General features: G+C 45.0%; 4 non-coding genes across 4 annotated transcripts; 1 reads left to right on the top strand and 3 right to left on the bottom strand.

The window, feature by feature from the left end:
* Positions 1 to 1861: 1861 nt before the first annotated feature.
* trnay-gua (transfer RNA tyrosine (anticodon GUA)) lies at positions 1862 to 1950 on the bottom strand. The gene is given in 2 exon segments: positions 1862 to 1897; positions 1914 to 1950. It is a non-coding gene; the product is annotated as a tRNA-Tyr (tRNA).
* Positions 1951 to 2916: 966 nt separating this feature from the next.
* On the bottom strand, positions 2917 to 3005 carry trnay-gua (transfer RNA tyrosine (anticodon GUA)). The gene is given in 2 exon segments: positions 2917 to 2952; positions 2969 to 3005. It is a non-coding gene; the product is annotated as a tRNA-Tyr (tRNA).
* Positions 3006 to 3767: 762 nt separating this feature from the next.
* Positions 3768 to 3840, bottom strand: trnar-acg (transfer RNA arginine (anticodon ACG)). Its single transcript has one exon. It is a non-coding gene; the product is annotated as a tRNA-Arg (tRNA).
* Positions 3841 to 15264: 11424 nt separating this feature from the next.
* Positions 15265 to 15346, top strand: trnas-gcu (transfer RNA serine (anticodon GCU)). Its single transcript has one exon. It is a non-coding gene; the product is annotated as a tRNA-Ser (tRNA).
* The last annotated feature ends 5564 nt before the right edge of the window (positions 15347 to 20910 follow it).

Raw genomic sequence — 20910 nt, 5'->3', positions numbered from 1 at the left:
TCTAGAAGAGGCACCCTCACCAGCTGACAACAATCCCCGCTCCACCAATGCAGCCACCAGCTGATCTTTAATCACCTGTTTCTTCCCCTGCTTGACAAAAATCTCAAACCTTTCCGCAATAAGGGTAAGATGATCCTTGGTACAACCCTCCAACTTATCACGAGTGGGAGCACTAACAAAATCATCTATATTAAAGTCCATTTTAGCGCAACCAACTACTACCAAAAGCAACCTCACAAATGCACAACTCGAGATGGCATCCCCAAACAATGACACACCAATACCCTATTTCACACCATGGTAATACAACTACTACCAACAAATACTGTTTGACGAGCCCCCAAATGTTACGATCACCAGTTAGAACACTCGGCTCAACTCTGTGACCAGAACATCAAGGACACCACACTCGAGTTTCAGTTGCGTATAAAAAGCAGGTTTTATTCATGTACCAAAGAAAAGAACCCATAACTTAACAAAACGAGTCTGGAGGCCTGACCAAACAAAACAATAAAGGAAAAGACCATGAGGGAAACCTGAGCCAACCACGCAATGGGCCGTCGGACCCAGAACCTCCCTCCTTGACCTAACAAGAGCAGGAACCTAACCTCAAAACAAAAACCGAGGAAAGAAAACCAAACTGACAGACCTCCATCCTCAAGCAACACAAACAAAAGAAACACAGGAGCAACCCTGGCACCAAGGTGAGGCTGCCTGGTCTGAGAGAGAGAGCACCTTCTTCTTCTTCTTCTTCTCTCAGTTTATTGGCGGATCGCAAGCAACTTTCAGGTGCATACCGCCACCTACTGTACAAGAGTGTGTGAAATTATTTCATTTAGCCCGGTTTAAATTCTGTTTATCAGCCTAGTGTTTTTTAGGAAATGAATTAGTGCCTTTCTGGTGATTTCAACCCCCTCTCCCTCTGTTCCCAGTATCCCCTTCAAATTCCACTCACGTCCTGCCTCTCTCACTTTTTCCTGTAGCCGCTCTCTTTCTATTTTATACCTGTTACAGTGCATTAGGATATGTTCACCGTTTTCTTTTATTCCACAGTTCTCACATTTATCACTCCACCGCAATCAATTGAAGTGTGAATGGTCTGTAAATCTGATCCAAACACCCTAGTGGATTTTGTTGTGTCCGTGGCACCTTTTCTTTCTTTTTCCAAAAATTTGAGAAGCACTCTTGCTGCCACAGGGGTGCTGTGACCCGGATTCGAACCAGGGTTGCTGCGGCCACAACGCAGAGTACTCACCCCTATACGATCACAGCTTGAAAGGGTACATGTACCCAGCTTTAGATATGTGCTCGCTTTCTGCAGTTATGAGAGTGTCACAGTGTGAGGTTGGAAGAAGAGTTTACGGAGGTGTGCCGCCCCTGTCGTCAGGTAAGGGCATTTGCTTCGAATGAGATATGAGGAAGGAAGAGAATGAATAAAAGAGGTCCCATGAAAGACAAACATAATGCATGAGCCGGGGCAGCTTTGGAAACATTATGGAAGACGGCCTATCCTGCGGCACCTTTGAAGTGTACATTTCCGGGCATACACAGAGACAAATGAAAAAAGCAAGTAAATAAATGACACAGAAGAAGAAACGTGTACACTACCAAGGTTGTGACTGGGAGAGTATTAAAGATTAGGATTTTTTGAGCTAGCCAGGAGTTGAACCTAGAATCCTCTGATCCGTACTCAGACGCATTATCCATTGCGCCACTAGCCCTTTTTGATTGTAACATGTGGAAACATACGTGGTGTAACAACTCAGATGTCCCAACCAAAGTAGATGGCAGTGGCCAAAGCCATAGCCGAGTACAGTGATGAAATAGAGTCCCGCTCTGGGAAGATGAAAAATAATGGCAGTCCTTCGAGCCGGAATTGAACCAGCGACCTAAGGATACCAGTTTTACTGGTTCTACAGTCCTCCTCTCTACCAACTGAGCTATCGAAGGAGGATGCATGTTGACAGCTCCATGACTTGTGTATTCTTCTACCAAGGCCTGAAACTAGGAAAAGGAAACATTTTAAATTAATTATTGTCTCCCTTATGCGCCGCTTGCCGGGTCCTTACCACTGGCAGAGTCCATTGTCCTTGGCTAAGTGTCCGGGCCGTAGCACCCGCCCTCTCCACCGCAATCAATTGAAGTGTGAATGGTCTGTAAATCTGATCCAAACACCCTAGTGGATTTTGTTGTGTCCGTGGCACCTTTTCTTTCTTTTTCCAAAAATTTGAGAAGCACTCTTGCTGCCACAGGGGTGCTGTGACCCGGATTCGAACCGGGGTTGCTGCAGCCACAACGCAGAGTACTCACCACTATACGATCACAGCTTGAAAGGGTACGGGTACCCAGCTTTAGATATGTGCTCGCTTTCTGCAGTTATGAGAGTGTCACAGTGTGAGGTTGGAAGAAGAGTTTACGGAGGTGTGCCGCCCCTGTCGTCAGGTAAGGGCATTTGCTTCGAATGAGATATGAGGAAGGAAGAGAATGAATAAAAGAGGTCCCATGAAAGACAAACATAATGCATGAGCCGGGGCAGCTTTGGAAACATTATGGAAGACGGCCTATCCTGCGGCACCTTTGAAGTGTACATTTCCGGGCATACACAGAGACAAATGAAAAAAGCAAGTAAATAAATGACACAGAAGAAGAAACGTGTACACTACCAAGGTTGTGACTGGGAGAGTATTAAAGATTAGGATTTTTTGAGCTAGCCAGGAGTAGAACCTAGAATCTTCTGATCCGTACTCAGACGCGTTATCTATTGCGCCACTAGCCCTTTTTGATTGTAACATGTGGAAACACACGTGGTGTAACAACTCAGATGTCCCAACCAAAGTAGATGGCAGTGGCCAAAGCCATAGCCGAGTACAGTGAGGAAATAGAGTCCCGCTCTGGGAAGATGAAAAATAATGGCAGTCCTTCGAGCCGGAGTTGAACCAGCGACCTAAGGATACCTGTTTTACTGGTTCTACAGTGCTCCGCTCTACCAACTGAGCTATCGAAGGAGGATGCATGTTGACAGCTCCATGACTTGTGTATTCTTCTACCAAGGCCTGAAACTGGGAAAAGGAAACATTTTAAATTAATTATTGTCTCCCTTATGCGCCGCTTGCCGGGTCCTTACCACTGGCAGAGTCCATTGTCCTTGGCTAAGTGTCCGGGCCGTAGCACCCGCCCTCTCCACCGCAATCAATTGAAGTGTGAATGGTCTGTAAATCTGATCCAAACACCCTAGTGGATTTTGTTGTGTCCGTGGCACCTTTTCTTTCTTTTTCCAAAACTTTGAGAAGCACTCTTGCTGCCACAGGGGTGCTGTGACCGGGATTCAAACCGGGGTTGCTGCAGCCACAACGCAGAGTACTCACCCCTATACGATCACAGCTTGAAAGGGTATGTGTACCCAGCTTTAGATATGTGCTCGCTTTCTGCAGTTATGAGAGTGAACACAGTGTGAGGTTGGAAGAAGAGTTTACGGAGGTGTGCCGCCCCTGTCTAAAGGTAAGGGCATTTGCTTCGAATGAGATATGAGGAAGGAAGAGAATGAATAAAAGAGGTCCTATGAAAGACTATATTACTATCATAATGCATGAGCCGGGGCAGTTTTGGAAACATTATGGAAGACGGCCTATCCTGCGGCACCTTTCAAGTGTACATTTCCGGGCATACACAGAGACAAATGAAAAAAGCAAGTAAATAAATGACACAGAAGATGAAACGTGTACACTACCAAGGTTGTGACTGGGAGAGGATTAAAGATTAGGATTTTTTGAGCTAGCCAGGAGTTGAACCTAGAATCTTCTGATCCGTACTCAGACGCGTTATCCATTGCGCCACTAGCCCTTTTTGATTGTAACATGTGGAAACACACGTGGTGTAACAACTCAGATGTCCCAACCAAAGTAGATGGCAGTGGCAAAGCCATAGCCGAGTACAGTGATGAAATAGAGTCCCGCTCTGGGAAGATGAAAAATAATGGCAGTCCTTCGAGCCGGCAAATATGCTGCTTTATGCCAATGTTTATTCAATTTCCACAAAAAAATCTTTTGACCTGAATGTAACATTCCTTCATAAATACAAACACAATGTAGTCCCCAACTTTACACTTGGAAAGACTAACTTAAGATTCCTGTTTTAAGCAGCTCAGTGTAAAACAATGAACCATATGCATCACAAACATTGTACAAGAAGTGCATTGGTCAGTTAAATTTTCCCTGTAATTATGTCTCTCATATGGAGGAAAATAAAAGGCTAAAAAAATATCCCCTTCTCCTAAGTGGGTTAAAAACAGGGGGATACAAAAACTGAATTACAAACAAATAAAGTGCACATGTAACGGAACGGGAGTAACTCAGCCATTTCCTCACCTGAATCCTCAGTGCGAATCGCAGTGTGCGCCCGTCTGTGCGCGCGCGTGTGTGTGTGTGTGCGGCGGGGGGGGAGCATTGTTGAGTTTTATGTAAAGCGCTTTGCGTTGCATTTCTTATTTTGTAAGAAAAGCGCTAAACAAATGCAGTTTGATTTGATTTGACTCGTCCTTTTATGCAAGCTGCTATCCAGCGTTGTCTGATTTTGACGAGGGGGGGGGGGGGGCGGAGCAGCGCTGCGCTCTCTGGTATTTGAGACTCAACGTACTTCGGTGGTAATTCATTTCGAATCGATGGTACATGTAAATAACTTCAGTCTTGTCCAGCGAACCATCTGGCATCTTTTTGAAAGTGAACTTGCTGTTCAAAAGTCGCTTTTCATTCTCCATCTTTCAGTTCACCAGACTTTTCCTCGAACTACGGGTGCCGTCAAGCGCCTGAAATGATATGCACATTTTTTTGCATATTTTTTTTTTTTTTTTTTTTAATCGTGTGCGTTAAAAAAATCGTCGGCGTTAAGAGAACGTTAAGTTAACGCGTCGTTAACGCACTAACTTGAACAGCCCTACTTAAAACATTTAAAAATATCACTAAAATATTTTTGGGTAATCAGTTACAAAAAAGTTTGAGTTCTGTGAACTTATTAGGGTTTACAGTGTATGGATGGAGAAGGTTACCCAAATAAATGAGGGATTCTGCTGAAAAACTCGCAAATACTCATCGGGGAAAGCCAAAATGTCATATAGTGGTCTTATCATCCTCTCACGGTGAATTGAACGGACAATTTGGGCTTCTATGTGTAACAAGCAGCAGCCCTCCTGAATTTGCGCTTAAATACCCAAACATAACTGGGTTATCTGAACAAAACCTGAACAAAACCGGCATAAAACCTACCCCCTACCAGGTTATGTTCAGAGCCTATGTTACCATGGTGACTTACTTAACCTGACCATTTTGGAACGGAAATCCTGGGTTTACCATTTACCCTGTGTAGCGCCTCTCTAGGGTGAAAACCTATAAGCGAGAGGTGGCTAACCTGAGCTCTTTTTTCCTCCAAACAAAAAAATGGGGTTTGTGTAATAAACTTAAAAAATACCACCTGTTACATTCAATAACCAAACCAGTTTTCCAAAAAATAAATCGTTTACTCAAAACTTGGTTTCAAACAGATAAAACAAAAACAGTTCTTTCACAAAATGCAAAAATATAATATATCCCACTTTAAAGGGTCTCCATAAACTCAAAAATAAAACACGTGCCAATTAAATTGAGCACTCAATTAATTGTCCCAACGTTGCAGGCCTGAATGAAGCTTGTGTGCGTTGAAGCCTAAAACAAAATGGCTGTTTCACCATGAAATGGCGACAAAAGAAAAAAGGTACCTTACCCCCCGAGTGTCGTATCCACACACACACACACAGACTGATGGCCGGAGGAGAGATGCGGTTCTGCGAAGAGGACCCGTCCTGAGGAACCGCCACTGCCAATCCCGCGTTGCTCGGCTCCACGCCCGCTTTTCTCCCGGTCCTTGCCGTCCAGGTAGCTGGCCGCGCCCTCCACAACGTCCCGGGAAACCACGTGCGGCTGGACTAGCCTCTAGCTTTGCTGCATGGTCGTTCTCGGGTTCAGTTTGCCACTGGACCGCACACGACCATCACCACACGTCTTCTCAGAGTCCTGGCCGAACTCCTGCTCGACTCTGGTGAAACAGACAGAAAACTCGACAGACTTTTAGCCAAAGTTGTCCACGTTTTGTCTGCTTTCCTGCCAACCGTCATTCCTCCGCTCTCGTGTCGTCTCTCCTGCGTCTCTCTGCTCCGTCCTCCCTGCGCCTTCTCCTCGTGTCTCCCCTGCGTCTTCTTCGCGTCCTTTCTCTCAACCCGACCAACATCCGTACCCGGCTTTTCAAAATAAAATACATACATTTACTCCTGTACCTTCAACATCAGCAAAATGCCTCATTAACATTCACAATCATGAAATAAAAACATATTAAATGCACTTCTTTTATAACACAAATAAACATTTGACATAACATAACCATTAACCTTTTTTTCTTTCTTTTCAATCACAAAGGTTATTTATTTTGAAAATAACTCTAATAAATGACTTTTTAACACTAATTAATGCTTTTTTAATCTCAAATCCCCACAGGGCTACACTCTCCCCCTTTTAAAATGTCTGTATGTCCTCATCAGACTGTAACAAACTTAACTAAGGAGCAAGAAAATGAAAATAAAAGAGTGTAATACCTCAGTATAACTAGTGTTTCCCTATCTTGATGACTATCCCTCTGTGAACAATAGTCAGAGCCTGATCTCTCGGTCTACCCGGCTCATCGTAGGTCAGTTTAACAATCGGCTTAACCGCTCTCTTAGGAATAGTTCTCGGAACAGGTTGAGTTACCCCTCTTCTGTCCTGACCCTCGAACACCTCCTCTTCCTGATCAGACTCAGAAACAACGTCACGGGTTTCTTCCAACGTTATTTCTCTTTCACACTCATTCCTCTCACCCTGAGATTCATGTTCAGATCTGTGACCATCATCTTCACCGTCAGAAATATGCTCATGGACATGTATAGATTCATGATCATGATCACTTTCAGAGTCATCGTCTGGTTCTGGTTCAGAGTCAGGTTCAACTTCAACCACTGACTTGGAAGTAGATGTCACCCTCGGGACTGAGTCCCTACAACTGGCGTGATGAGTGACATAATATTCCATGTCGGAGGACGAGTCAGAAAACTCCTGAAACTCCTGAGTTTCTGGTCTGGCTTCTTTCTGTCTTTGCCTTCTTGCGACTGCTCTGGTCTTGCGCCTATCTGTTGGGCATTCAAGCTCCTCAGTGGGAGGTATTCTCACCAACTGGCCTATAGGAAGAAGGTGATCCCTATGCATAGTTTTAGTCCCTCTTGTTCCATCTTCCCGTTTTATCTTGAACACAGGCAGGTTCGGCATTTTCCCTATGACCACATAAGGAGCAGGATTCCACTTACTCTCCAGTTTGTGTTTTCCTCTCAGGCCCAAGTTCCGGAGCAAAACCCTATCACCGATTTCAATGGACTGAAAGGTAACTCTGCGGTCATACAACCTTCGGTTTCTCTGGTGTCTTTTGTTTGCAGCCTCGGAGGCTAACTTATAAGCCTGCTTCAAATCCTCTTTAAGTTTTGTGACATATCGTGTATGGCACACATCTTCAGCGCCATCAGGGGACGTTCCAAAACATACATCTACCGGAAGTCTCGCTTCACGGCCAAACATTAGATGGTATGGCGAATACCCCGTGGCATCACACTTAGTACTATTGTACGCATGGACTAAGTAGGGCACATGCTGACTCCATGAGCGCTTTTTTTCTCGCCCTAGCGTACCCAGCATAGAAAGTAATGTTCGGTTGAACCTTTCCGGCTGAGGGTCACCCTGGGGGTGATAAGGAGTTGTTCGCGACTTGCGTATTCCCATCAAGTTCATCAGCTCTTTAATCAACCGGCTCTCAAAATCCCTTCCTTGATCCGAGTGGATCCTGGAGGGCAGTCCATAGTGTACAAAGTACTTTTCCATCAGGACCTTTGCCACCACTGGTGCCTTCTGACTTTTTGTAGGAAAGGCCTGCGCATACCTTGTAAAGTGGTCCGTAACGACCAACACATTACTAATGCCTTTGGAATCAAGCTCTAGAGAAAGAAAGTCCATGCACACTAAATCCATAGGCCCATGGCTAACGATCTGGTGCAATGGAGCAGCTCTCTGTACCGGTGTCTTATGTGTAATACACTCTACACAATCTTTGATGTACTCCCCGACATCCACCAACATCCGAGGCCAAAAGAATCTACTGCGGAGCAGGTCCACCGTTCTTTCCTGCCCCAGATGGCCAAGGTCGTCGTGCATAGCCCTCATGACAGTCTCTCGGAACTCTATTGGCAGGACCAACTGACTGACCACCTCCCCGGAGGGTCTTTTACTGTAACGGTACAGCATGCCATCCTTCATGGACAGCTTTCCTGCTTCTCTCTTAAACCTCAACAACTCTGGACTCATGTTTGCCTCCTCAGGCCAACATCCATTTCTAAGAGCCTTGATGGCTGGTCCAATGGCCTCATCAACCTCTTGAGCCTTCTTGAGACTCTCTTTGCTCATGAGTTCTAGTGACTTCAGCTCCATGTGTGTTGGGAATGCATAAACATCTGGAACACAGTGAGCGGATGCCCCGAGCTGCGCAACATACACAGGCGTTATGTGAGCAGCTTCTGGAATGGCGACTTTCTGGCAGATAGTCTTGACCCCAGACTGCGGGAGTGTCACCCAACCATAATCATCTGCACCTGGCATGTTTCTCGACAAGAGATCGGCATCAATATTCTGTCGCCCAGGGCGATACTGTACATCAAACTCGTACGTTGATAGAGCAGCCAGCCAGCGATGCCCTACCGCACTGAGTTTGGCTGTACTCAGCACGTACGTCAGCGGATTGTTATCGGTGCGTACAGTGAAAATTGCTCCATACAAGTAGTCGTGAAATTTGTCGACTACTGCCCACTTAAGGGACAAGAATTCTAACTGATGTATGGGGTAATTTTTCTCTGACGAACTCAGCTTTCGACTCGCAAACGCAACCGGTCGTAGGCCTTCAAGGTACTCTTGGTACAATACGGCCCCAAGACCCTTCAAGCTCGCATCTACATGCAGAATGTACGGCTTTTGTGGATCAGCGAAAGCCAGTACAGGGGCATGGGTCAAACAGCGGATGATCTGGTGGAACGCATCTGTACAGGATTTGTCCCACCTGTCTCCAAAAGGCTCTGACTCTTTCAGGTAGACTTTGTCTACACCTGGGGCAAGCTTATTTCTCTTCTGCGTTGGAGCATAGCCCTTGGTGAGTTCAGTCAGTGGTCTAACGATTGCAGCATAGTTCTGTATGAACCTACGGTAATAACCGCAAAAACCCAGAAAAGACTGCAACGTCTTCAGGTTTGTTGGCTTAGGCCAGGTGGTTACAGCCTCAATCTTATCAGGATCGGGCGCGACCCCTTCAGCAGACACAATATGCCCTAGGTATTTGACCCTCGGCAAACATATCTGACACTTGTCTACCGACAGCTTTAACCCAACTTCTCCAAGACGATCCAAGACTTTGAGCAGTCTCTCTTCGTGTTCTTCGAGCGTCTTACCAAACACTATCAAATCGTCAAGGTACACCAGCACCTGCAGGAGGTTCATGTCTCCTACCGCCCTCTCCATTAACCTCTGAAAGGTTGCTGGAGCCCCTGTAATGCCTTGTGGCATGCGCTCAAACTGAAAAAATCCTAACGGGCATATAAATGCCGTTTTCTCTTTATCCTCTTCGGACATGGCTATCTGGTAGTAACCTGAACGCAAATCCAGAACAGAGAACCACTGACTCCCAGTAAGAGCATTCAGTGCATCTTCAATGCAGGGCGTGGTATATTGATCAGGTGTGGTTCGGCTATTCAAAAGCCTGTAATCTATACACATCCGAATAGCTCCATTCTTTTTTCGAACTATCACTATTGGGGAAGCATAGGGGCTTCGTGACTCAGTTATGATCCCCGCCTGCATTAACTCCTGCAAATGCTTTCGCACATCTTCTAGGTCGGCTGGGGCTAGGCGGCGTGATCGTTGACGGAAAGGCCGGGGATCAGTAAGGCGGATCTTGTGCTCCACCCCTTCGGCCAATCCCATGTCCCACTCCTGCATGGAAAAAACATGAGACTTCTGAGCCAGTTTCTTTCGTAGTCTGTTTTTCCATTGTTCGGAGATGGGAGAATCTCCAAAGTTTATCACGCTTTCATCAAAGTCTGTGGAGCCTGTCTCCTTGTTAGGAATAGTGACTACCGAATCAACGTAGTACATACCTCCAATCACTGTTCCCACAGGTAGGGAAGTCTCTCTTGAAGAGTCGTTCTTCACTAACACTTTCAAACTGTTGACATCCAAAGCCCCACTGGGCACAACCATGGGATGCAGAAACACATCAGCAGGCAATGCAGCTGCCGGTGCGGAATCTACCATTAGAATTTCACCCCCGACAGGTTTCTTCAACTCAACCTTGCACACCACTTGAATGTCACCATCTGAAGGTAAGGTCAAAGGGCCAGGACCCATCCATCGGACCCGCCCAGCCTCATCATTACTAAGCTGAAACGTAGCTCCATGTAAGTCAGACTGATCTTCTTTGACACCCACCCGAAAACCAAGTGTTTTTTCGACATCAAGACCATTTTTCTGGCATTGGTCCACCAAACGTCTAACATGACTAGTATTGGTTCCCACCACAATAGGTATCTCATCTCCAGTCCCTGGACTAGGACAAATGAGTGCAAGGACCGTAACCGTCTGACTGGTCCCCAACACCTCAGCTGGATACTCCAAGTCAACCACCACATAACCACGGTATGGGTAGCTATCTCCAGATTCACTCAAAACCCACAGGGAAAGACGGGACACCGGATGAATGGGGATATCTGATAGGTGTTTCTGATACCAGGGCTCAAATATGATCGTCACCTGCGAGCCACTATCCATCAAAGCAGTGCAGGGTTGTCCATTAACCTTCAATGGCATCAGGCTAGGTGGACCAACCAACCCATCGGGTATACCTGTTGTCTCTGATATGTCCGCTTTACTTTCCACCACCGAGCAGTTAACTCTACTCACAGTGGCATTATTCGACGGCCTGTTTTTTGACACCTTCAGAGCCTGAATAAGTCTCCTGATAACCTTAGCCTGGTTTTCCTGGTTTTGGCACTTCCCAGCATAATGCCCACCCTCTCCACATCGATAACAAAAATCTTCTTCTGAGATTTTGAATGATCGTTGGGGAACGCTGGCTACCGGTTTCGAGGCATTTACAGTGGAAACAGAGGCTCTAGGTTCAGCTACTTTGTTAGTGAACTTCTGTTGTAGGTGCTTTAACTGTTTTTTTAAAGCTGCTATCTCACTATCAGCACTGCACTCACTGGGCGCAGCGTTTAGGGGAGTTTTCTTCTCCTGGCTATCTGACACATCTTGAGCCGGCTTAGAAACCACAGCAGCAACTAAGGATTTGACCTCTCTGATCTCCGACCGTAAGTTTTGGATTTCAGTTTGTTTCGCAACAACATTTTCCTTATACGCACTCTGCACTATAGGTGTAAGCTGTTTTCTTGAGGCCTCATATTCCTCCTCAGTGCGTATGTCTCTTAAGAGCTGAAGAAAGGTTGGGGGTTTTTCCTTCTTCTCCCTCAGACGAAGATTGACCAGCATCAGGTCAGATGCTATAGCCCCACGCAACAACTGTTCAAGCCTGGCTCTGTCTGTATAACCCGGGGGAAGACCACCTCTCCGCACGACCCTGCCCAACGACTGTTCTAGCCGCCTAAGGAAGTCAGAAAGCTTCTCACCTGGTTGCTGCTGTAGTAAGCGGAAAGCAAAATACAACTCTTCCCCTGATTCTGCTGTCCCAAACGCATGCTCAAGTGCTTCTAAACAATCGTCAGGGCTCACATCAGGATCACTGGCCCGAGCTGCGTTTAGAATGTCCAGAGCAGGACCTCGTAAGCTTTCCATCAGTCGACGCCTTTTCTCTTTTATCGAGCATTCACACTCTTCTACCAGGAGTCGTGCTTGACCCAACCAGTGGTCAAACTGCTCTTCTCCTGCTGGTGTGGGAGATAAACCAGAGAAAACCCGTAGGCGGCGATAGCTTCCATGTTCACCTGATGGTTTCGCTGTCTTATCAATCAAACCACTCACTGCTCGCAGTATAGCCTCTGTTGATTTGGCTACAGCCTCTTCGGCAGGGAATAACATGCTGAGGTTCTCACCCTTCTGACTTTCAGCTGGTGGGGATTCAGAAACTGGTCCACCATCCTGAGTACCTTGAGCTACTAGGACGACAGACCATGGATCTCCACCATCAATAGGAAACACTTCAGAGGGAACCATGTCTCCTTTAACTTCTTCCCTGCATTCACACAAAACCTGGTATTGGTTGCGTCTTAGGTTGAAAGTTCGGCCTCTGATACGCACACGTCCCAAACTCTTCACGGTTTGCATGGATTCTTCAATCACATGAGCGTCTACATCCTCTTTAATGATAACCATGACTGCATGAGCTTCATCTATCGACTCGCCACGGCACCATCCCTTTAACTCTGCTTGGAGCTCAGTCTCCATTTTAGCTTAACAGGTAACACAGAGATTACAACTCAAAACCTACAGAAAACACAAAAAACCCACATTAAAATAATCCCAGCGGTGCCTCCATTTTATGTAGCGCCTCTCTAGGGTGAAAACCTATAAGCGAGAGGTGGCTAACCTGAGCTCTTTTTTCCTCCAAACAAAAAAATGGGGTTTGTGTAATAAACTTAAAAAATACCACCTGTTACATTCAATAACCAAACCAGTTTTCCAAAAAATAAATCGTTTACTCAAAACTTGGTTTGAAACAGATAAAACAAAAACAGTTCTTTCACAAAATGCAAAAATATAATATATCCCACTTTAAAGGGTCTCCATAAACTCCAAAATAAAACACGTGCCAATTAAATTGAGCACTCAATTAATTGTCCCAACGTTGCAGGCCTGAATGAAGCTTGTGTGCGTTGAAGCCTAAAACAAAATGGCTGTTTCACCATGAAATGGCGACAAAAGAAAAAAGGTACCTTACCCCCCGAGTGTCGTATCCACACACACACACACAGACTGATGGCCGGAGGAGAGATGAGGTTCTGCGAAGAGGACCCGTCCTGAGGAACCGCCACTGCCAATCCCGCGTTGCTCGGCTCCACGCCCGCTTTTCTCCCGGTCCTTGCCGTCCAGGTAGCTGGCCGCGCCCTCCACAACGTCCCGGGAAACCACGTGCGGCTGGACTAGCCTCTAGCTTTGCTGCATGGTCGTTCTCGGGTTCAGTTTGCCACTGGACCGCACACGACCATCACCACACGTCTTCTCAGAGTCCTGGCCGAACTCCTGCTCGACTCTGGTGAAACAGACAGAAAACTCGACAGACTTTTAGCCAAAGTTGTCCACGTTTTGTCTGCTTTCCTGCCAACCGTCATTCCTCCGCTCTCGTGTCGTCTCTCCTGCGTCTCTCTGCTCCGTCCTCCCTGCGCCTTCTCCTCGTGTCTCCCCTGCGTCTTCTTCGCGTCCTTTCTCTCAACCCGACCAACATCCGTACCCGGCTTTTCAAAATAAAATACATACATTTACTCCTGTACCTTCAACATCAGCAAAATGCCTCATTAACATTCACAATCATGAAATAAAAACATATTAAATGCACTTCTTTTATAACACAAATAAACATTTGACATAACATAACCATTAACCTTTTTTTCTTTCTTTTCAATCACAAAGGTTATTTATTTTGAAAATAACTCTAATAAATGACTTTTTAACACTAATTAATGCTTTTTTAATCTCAAATCCCCACAGGGCTACACCTGGGTTAACATACCCAGTTTAGCCAGTAAACCTCTGTTTTGGGAGAAACTCATTTTAGGCTCGGGAGCGGTCGGCTGTGCAAAAATTAATCAGACACACACTCGCTTTTGCTATAAGATATGAATACATTTATTAGCGAGCAGTGCACACAAAAAGACTCACACACAACTGCCCTTTGCTAGGATAACTGTGTCAGGTTATCCCCCGCAAATGGCAGAGCAACAAACAATTACACAGGGGCTAGGCTTTGATAACTCTTACCTCGACACACAAAGGACTGGAGAGCCGGAAAGTCCTGGGGCAGAGCAGCCATCAACCCGCTCGGCGTCCGTGCACTAGACCCGCAGCTGTCTCTGACCCGACTTCCGGCTTTTTCCGTCTTTATACGACAGCTCGCGGAGGGGGCTGAAAGGGCCCCTCCAACCCCCGCTTGCCAGTTCTCACGCTAAGTCTTGGTTCACACGGGACTGAGCTTCCCGTGTGAACAAGCGCCTCTCTCACAGTTACATTAAACAACAGGTGCATAGCTGATATGACTGTTTTGAGAATTAAGGACATTTCAGGACACAAAACTTATTTTTCTTCTTCAACCTCCTTCTTGGAATACCCCCCAGGTGGCTAGAGAAAGAAGAGTGAGAAAGAACAGAGAAAAGTGAGACAAAGATATGTTGTCAAAGGTAAAACAAGTGCAGATATATTATTATTAATGAACCGTTAACAGGACAACTACCAGTTCGATGTAAATATGATCTATTCCTGGTTAGTTTTTGGTCTACAGAGACCACTATATAAACAGGTGTAGACAGCAGACATTGGTCATAGGGCTAGTTGAGTATGGACTTATTGAATGAGGTTTTACTGAGCAAGGACGAGTTGAATAAGGTTGAGTTGATTGAGGACTAGTTTACTAAGGACTAGTTGAAAGAGGATGAGTTGAATAAGGGATAGTTGAATGATGCAGAGTTGAGTAAGAAATAATTGAATGAAGACTAGCTGAGTAGGGACTAGTTGAATGAAGATTAGTTGAGCAAGGACTAGGTGAATGAGGACAAGTTAAATGAGAACTAATTCAGTAAGGACTAGTAGAATGAGGAGTAGTTGGAAAAGGATTCATTGAGAAAGCAATAGCTGAATGAGGGCCAGTTAAATAACCACTAGTTAAGTGGGGACTAGTTGATTAAAGACGAGTTAAATGAGGACCAGTTGAATGATGACGAGTTGAGTAGGGACTAGTTGAATGAGCAATAGTTTGATGATGACTAGCTGAATGAGGACTAGTTAAATGAGGTCTAGTTAAGTAAGGACTAGTTGAAAGAGTGCTATTTGATAAGCAAAAGTTTAATGATGACTAGCTGAATGTGGAATAGTTAAATTAGGTCTATTTGAGTAAGGCCTAGTTGAGTGAGGGCTAGTTGAGTGAGTACTGGTTGAAATAGAATAGCCTAACAAAACAGACGAGGTGGCCGAGTGGTTAAGGCGATGGACTGCTAATCCATTGTGCTCTGCACGCATGGGTTCGAATCCCATTCTCGTCGTGCTCGCATCTTTTCTTTATATAGTATAGAGTCAATACAATACAATCTACGTGCTTTCCAGAGACCAATCACATGACCCCCAAACAACTGTCAAAAAAACACTAGCAAGGGACAAAACCCCCTTTCAGAGAGAACACCTAGCTCCTGAAAAGTGAGAGTGAGAAAAAAAGGATGAAGAACAATTCAATTCAATTCAATTTTATTTATATAGCGTCTAATACAACAAAAGTTGTCTCTAGACGCTTTCCAGAGACCCATACCCAGAACATGACCCCCGAGCAGTTATTACATAAACAATGGCAGGTAAAAACTCCCCTAGTGGGAGAAAAACCTTAAGCCAAACAGTGGCAAGGAAAAACTCCCCTTTAGGAGGGAAGAAACCTTGAGCAGGACCAGGCTCATAAGGGGGGACCCTCCTGCCGAGGGCCAGACTGGTGGGTCAGGGACGGCAGCAGCACAGCAGGCAGGTGGAAGCAGCAACGGGATGACCAGGGGTGGGGACCGCAGGCCAGCACACAGCTCCCGAAGCTCCGGCCCAATCATCAAGTCCCAGGTTGGGGTGCAGGGTCGGGGAAAGGTTTGAGAAGGGGCAGGGCCAGGGAGAGGAGTCTTGACCGACAAACCTCTCCCCCGCCTGCCCGGGCCGTTACCCTGCCCCTCTCACTCCCACACTGCAGGTTCCGGTGTCCGGCAAAGGATGCTGCAACATGGACAAAAGAGAGAAAAGGGAGGAGAAGGGAGGACTAGCACAAGAAACTACAGGAACGACTCTGGCACACTAGAGTTTACACTACCTAGAGATTTACCAACACCAGCTAGAGGTTCACTAAACACTAACTATAGGCTTTACTAAACAGAAATGTTTTAAGTTTAGTTTTAAAGGTGGAGGTGGTGTCAGCCTCCTTAACCCAGATTGGAAGTTGGTTCCATAGTAATGAAAGTAAAGAACAGAGAAAAGTGAGACAAAGATATGTTGTCAAAGGTAAAACAAGTGAAGATATATTAGTATTAATGAACCGTTAACAGGACAACTAACCGTTCGATGAAAATATGACCCATTCCTGGTTAGTTGTTGGTCCACAGCAGGGGTCTCGGACTCCAGTCCTCCAGTGCCACATTCCTGCATGTTTCAGATGTTTCCCTGCTTCAGCACACCGTGATAAAAGTAGCTGTGACACCAACAGAGTTGTCCAGACCTTGATGACAAGCTGGTGACGACCGTTAATTTGAATCAGGTGTGTTGAATGATGAACCATTGTGACAGCACGTGGCCCCCCTGCAGGGACAACGACGCCTTGCAGGTTGCCCCAGCCTCATACCCCCGCTTGATCCATTGTCAAGTTCCAGCTTCCTAAGGACCCCTGCAGGGATGAGGACTTGCAGGTGGCTTCAGTCTCATTCAATGATCGAGACACATTGTCAGGCAAGTTCCGGCGTCCTGAATCTCTGCTGAGACAGGCACCGTGGAAGTGCTTTTCGTCTCTCACTTGGCTTGTTTATTCATGTCTTTTGTTGATTGACCTTTGTATAAAAACCGTGTGGCCAAATCAATCTGGGTCAGCATTTCAACCAGACTCTGGTCTGTGTAGATACGCTCACCGCTGACTGAATAAAAAATCACTTTACCACGAGCAGACTTATGAACTGATTTTGATCAATTCCTCAACATGAAGCAAGGAGACATCTAAAACCTGCAGGACACCGGCCCTCGAGGACTGGAGTCTGAGACCCCTGGGGTCCGTTTCACAAAGCAGGTTTAGTGAAAACTCTGAGTCTGTTAACCCTGAAATGAGGGAAAGTCTGAGTTTTCCGTTTCACAAAGGGAGGTAACTCAAACCAGAGAAAGAGAGGTAACTCTAGCCCGTTTCACAAAGAGAGGTAACTTAAAGGGGACCTATTATGAAAAACACGTTTTTTCTTGTTTTAACATATATAAAGTGGTCTCCCCCCACCCTGCCAGCACAGGGGAGACAAAATACCATGAAATTCTGCAGGGTCTCTGACAGAAGACTCTTACAGAGTCCCCCAGTGTCACGTGACCTTTTTTTGAGCCATTCTGAATCTGCGCCTAGGGTGACGTCACCATAGGCGCTCATTTCCATAGGTTCAGCCTCCGCTGCTGAAACCACGCCCACAACCAGCTCTCTCCGCTGCTGGAGCGGTGGTTCCTTCAGCCAGTCAAGGCGCCGCGGATCCGGGTTAAATCATCCAGGTTCCTGGGTGGTTTGGGAGCTGGGTCCTCGGGGGTCTGTCCCAGGTCGGACCAGCTTCACCCTCCGAGATTTTCAGCGAAATCTGTCGGTTTGATCCCCGGTAACGGGAGATGCGCCGCGGATGCGCTCCGGAGCCGATCTGTGTGCCCGCCGTGGGGTTGCAGCGCCAGCGCGCAGAATCCGCCGGGCAGATCCGGCTGAAATTCCGCTGGTCGGTCCCCGGGAGTCCCTGCTACCATTCCAGGCCGGTTCCTGCGGTCCCGGCCGGTCGGAACCGGTCAGATTCCCTGGTTAAAGCCGCGGTGATGCGCGCTGCTCCAGCAGCGCTGCTCCCGGGCGCCCGGCGTGGCTCTGGGGCCAGCGTTCAGCATCCGCCGGGTAGATCCGGCTTAAATAGTGCATAAATGTTATTTATATACAACTCATATTTTATTTTTTTAACAATAAAGTTTCCATTTGTGAAAATTCAGTGTTGTGATAATTTACAGGCTCGGGCTGCTCTGGCGGAGCGAGGTTTATGCTCCTCCCCTGCTACACGTCATTCAGGGAGCCAATCAGCACAGAGCCTCATTATCATACCCCCCCCTTCCCTAAAAATGAGGCGCAGAAAAAGAGGTTAGAAGCGGTAAAAGTAGTGACAGGGCTCACAGGCTGGATTTATGATTTATGTAGAAAAAACAAGCTTTAGATTGTTTTTAAGACATTCAAGGCCTGTTTAAAATATACATTAAATGCCATAATAGGTCACCTTTAAATAAAGTTTAAAAAAAAAGAAAAAAGTATGTGGATCTTTTGTTGTCGCCGGTTGCCATGGTGAATCCTTGTATCAGGGCTCAATTGATGGCTTTTTATTTTTTTCATGCACGCGCTTAACTCAAACTTAACAAAGTTGATTGAACTAACTCAAATTCTGGAACCGAAAACTCAGAGTTTCCGATCTCAGAGTAGATCAACTAAGAGTTCAGGCTTAGACTCAGAGTTTGTTGAACCTGCTTTGTGAAACGGACCCCAGGAAGAAGAGGGAGGATCATCGGGATCAGATTCCAGGAAGAGGATAGACTTTGGATTGAACCCTTTTATATCAGACATCCGTTAAGAAGTAAATATCTTTTTACCTCAACTCATATTTAGTCAGAAACAATCATGAAAAATGTAATTAAATTTTCATTTTACATGGATGATTTTTTTTTTTATTGTTTATATCAATCATCATGAATCATGAATGATGATTGATTGATTGATAAAAACGCAAATAAAAAAAGACTTTAGTGCAGGAAAGTTGTCAGTGAAGCAGATTATTGGTACAGCGTGATCAGTACAACCGGCATTTAGTTCAGAAAACAATGTGGAAAGAGAAATGTCATCAAATGAAGTTGAAAAGTGGAGATGCACTTTTGTCTTTTATCCTCAACTTCCTCAATCACGTCATTTTGATCCAGATTGTTATTTCACTGATCTTGGCTTCATCAAATGACACATCCAGGGACAGAAGCCGTGCATGTTCATCCTGTCCAGGTGTTGGAAGGTGAAGTGAAGCCGAAGCCATCGCTTCTTCCACTGATCTGTTGGCTCGGTAGGAAAACTGATAGGAATCCACTGTGTCAGGAACCATGGAGTTGATGTGGGTTAAAAAAACATGATCTGCTCTTTTGGTCTCTGGAGAAGGTTTAATGAAAATGTCTCTCCACATTTCTAGTCCATGAAAGAAGGCAGATTTTATGTCCATCAAATGCATTGCAGTTGTTTTTGATAACTTCCTGCCACAAGGATTCTCAGAGACTGAAGCACAGGTTGGAGATTCCTTCTGTAGCAGAAACTTGCAGTTCCTCAAAACCTTGTGGAGCCTGGCTTTTGGTACTAGTCCATTTTCCATCTCTTTTAAAGTGCAAACTCAACGAGTGGAGATGCACTTTTGTAATAATAATTACAATAATAATTAAAATAATAACATGATAATGGAGGGAGGACTTTGCTGTTTCAGGGCAGAGACCACTTGCCTTCATGGAGAGGGACATGAATTCCTTCATGAATAAGGACTAAAAATAATGTTATTTATGTATTTGGAATATATTGAACGATGCCATTAGGAAAAGTTCAAGACAGACGAATTATCCACAATATTTAACCAATAACAATGAAGTCATTAATGATATGAATGAGGTTGTTAATAATTTTTACAGGTATTTTGTGAGTGTTGGACCAAATCTGGCAGAAAAATGTGTGATCCTGGATCAGCTGATGGATGGAAGGAAACAATAAGTAGAAATCCAGATTCAATGTTTCTCACAGCTGTGGAGGAGAGAGAAATCATAGATATTGTAAGTAAATGTAAAAACAAGGTGACAACTGTTTTGATATGACAATAATCAAAAAGTTTATTGAAGGATTGACATTTCCAAATAAAAATACAAAAACTGCAAAAGTCATCCCACTGTACAGAACTGAAGACAGACACCAATTCTTAGAAAAAGTATTTATTTACAGGTTGGACAAATTAATGCCAATCAAAAGGACACGCCACTAATTACGCATTAAACTTCTTGCTTTATATAATTCTAACCTGCCACAATAAGAGGAAAAAGAGGCTACAAACCCCTGCAGAAAACCTGTGGGTGATTCCTGCATGAATGAACCGTCATTCTGAGTTTGGGGGTTAGTTTGGGATCTTTATTCCCTCTAGTGGTTAAATGTTGGAAACTGCAGCTTTAAATGTGTCTTGTATATCTATATTTTCACACCAAAATCATGTTAATTGATCCTCATTTCCTTCCCTGTGTTCCCTCTGGTCGAACCATCCGAAGTTTACCTTCCCTCTGACTTAACTTACTTTTTTATTTTAATGCCAAACGGTGACTCATGAGTCCTGCATGTGCACGTCAATAATAAATCCACCGACTGGAAGCGCTGAACTAAACTAAGTTGGATGTTTAAATGTTTTAATGTCTTAAAGACTTACCATGTGTATTATTTTGAGGCCCATTGCAATAAAAGTTTCTTAACAACATAAATGTTTTATGAAAAATAATAAAGAATGAATTAAAAAACATATTTTTCTTTTATTTATTGATAGTAACAATCAGAGGCTTATCATATAAATTGCGTCAGCTCTCATTGTGTCGGAAAAAATAAAACTCCGTCTAAACCTTCTTGCTTGTGTTGTTTTCTCAGATGTAAGTCGCTTTGGATAAAAGCGTCTGCTAAATGACAGAATTATTAGTAAACCAGTGATGAAAATGTTGTATGTATTTTGTTCTAATTATTTTCGTTGGTAAATGAGATATTTACTGTAACTGCAAGTAGGAACTATCCGTAGACCCGTGAGCTCCGCCGGAACTCCAGATTGTAACACCC

Source organism: Cololabis saira, chromosome 10 (assembly GCF_033807715.1).
Source record: "Cololabis saira isolate AMF1-May2022 chromosome 10, fColSai1.1, whole genome shotgun sequence".
Classification (NCBI taxonomy): domain Eukaryota; kingdom Metazoa; phylum Chordata; class Actinopteri; order Beloniformes; family Belonidae; genus Cololabis; species Cololabis saira.
This window is presented reverse-complemented; position numbering and strand designations above follow the sequence as displayed.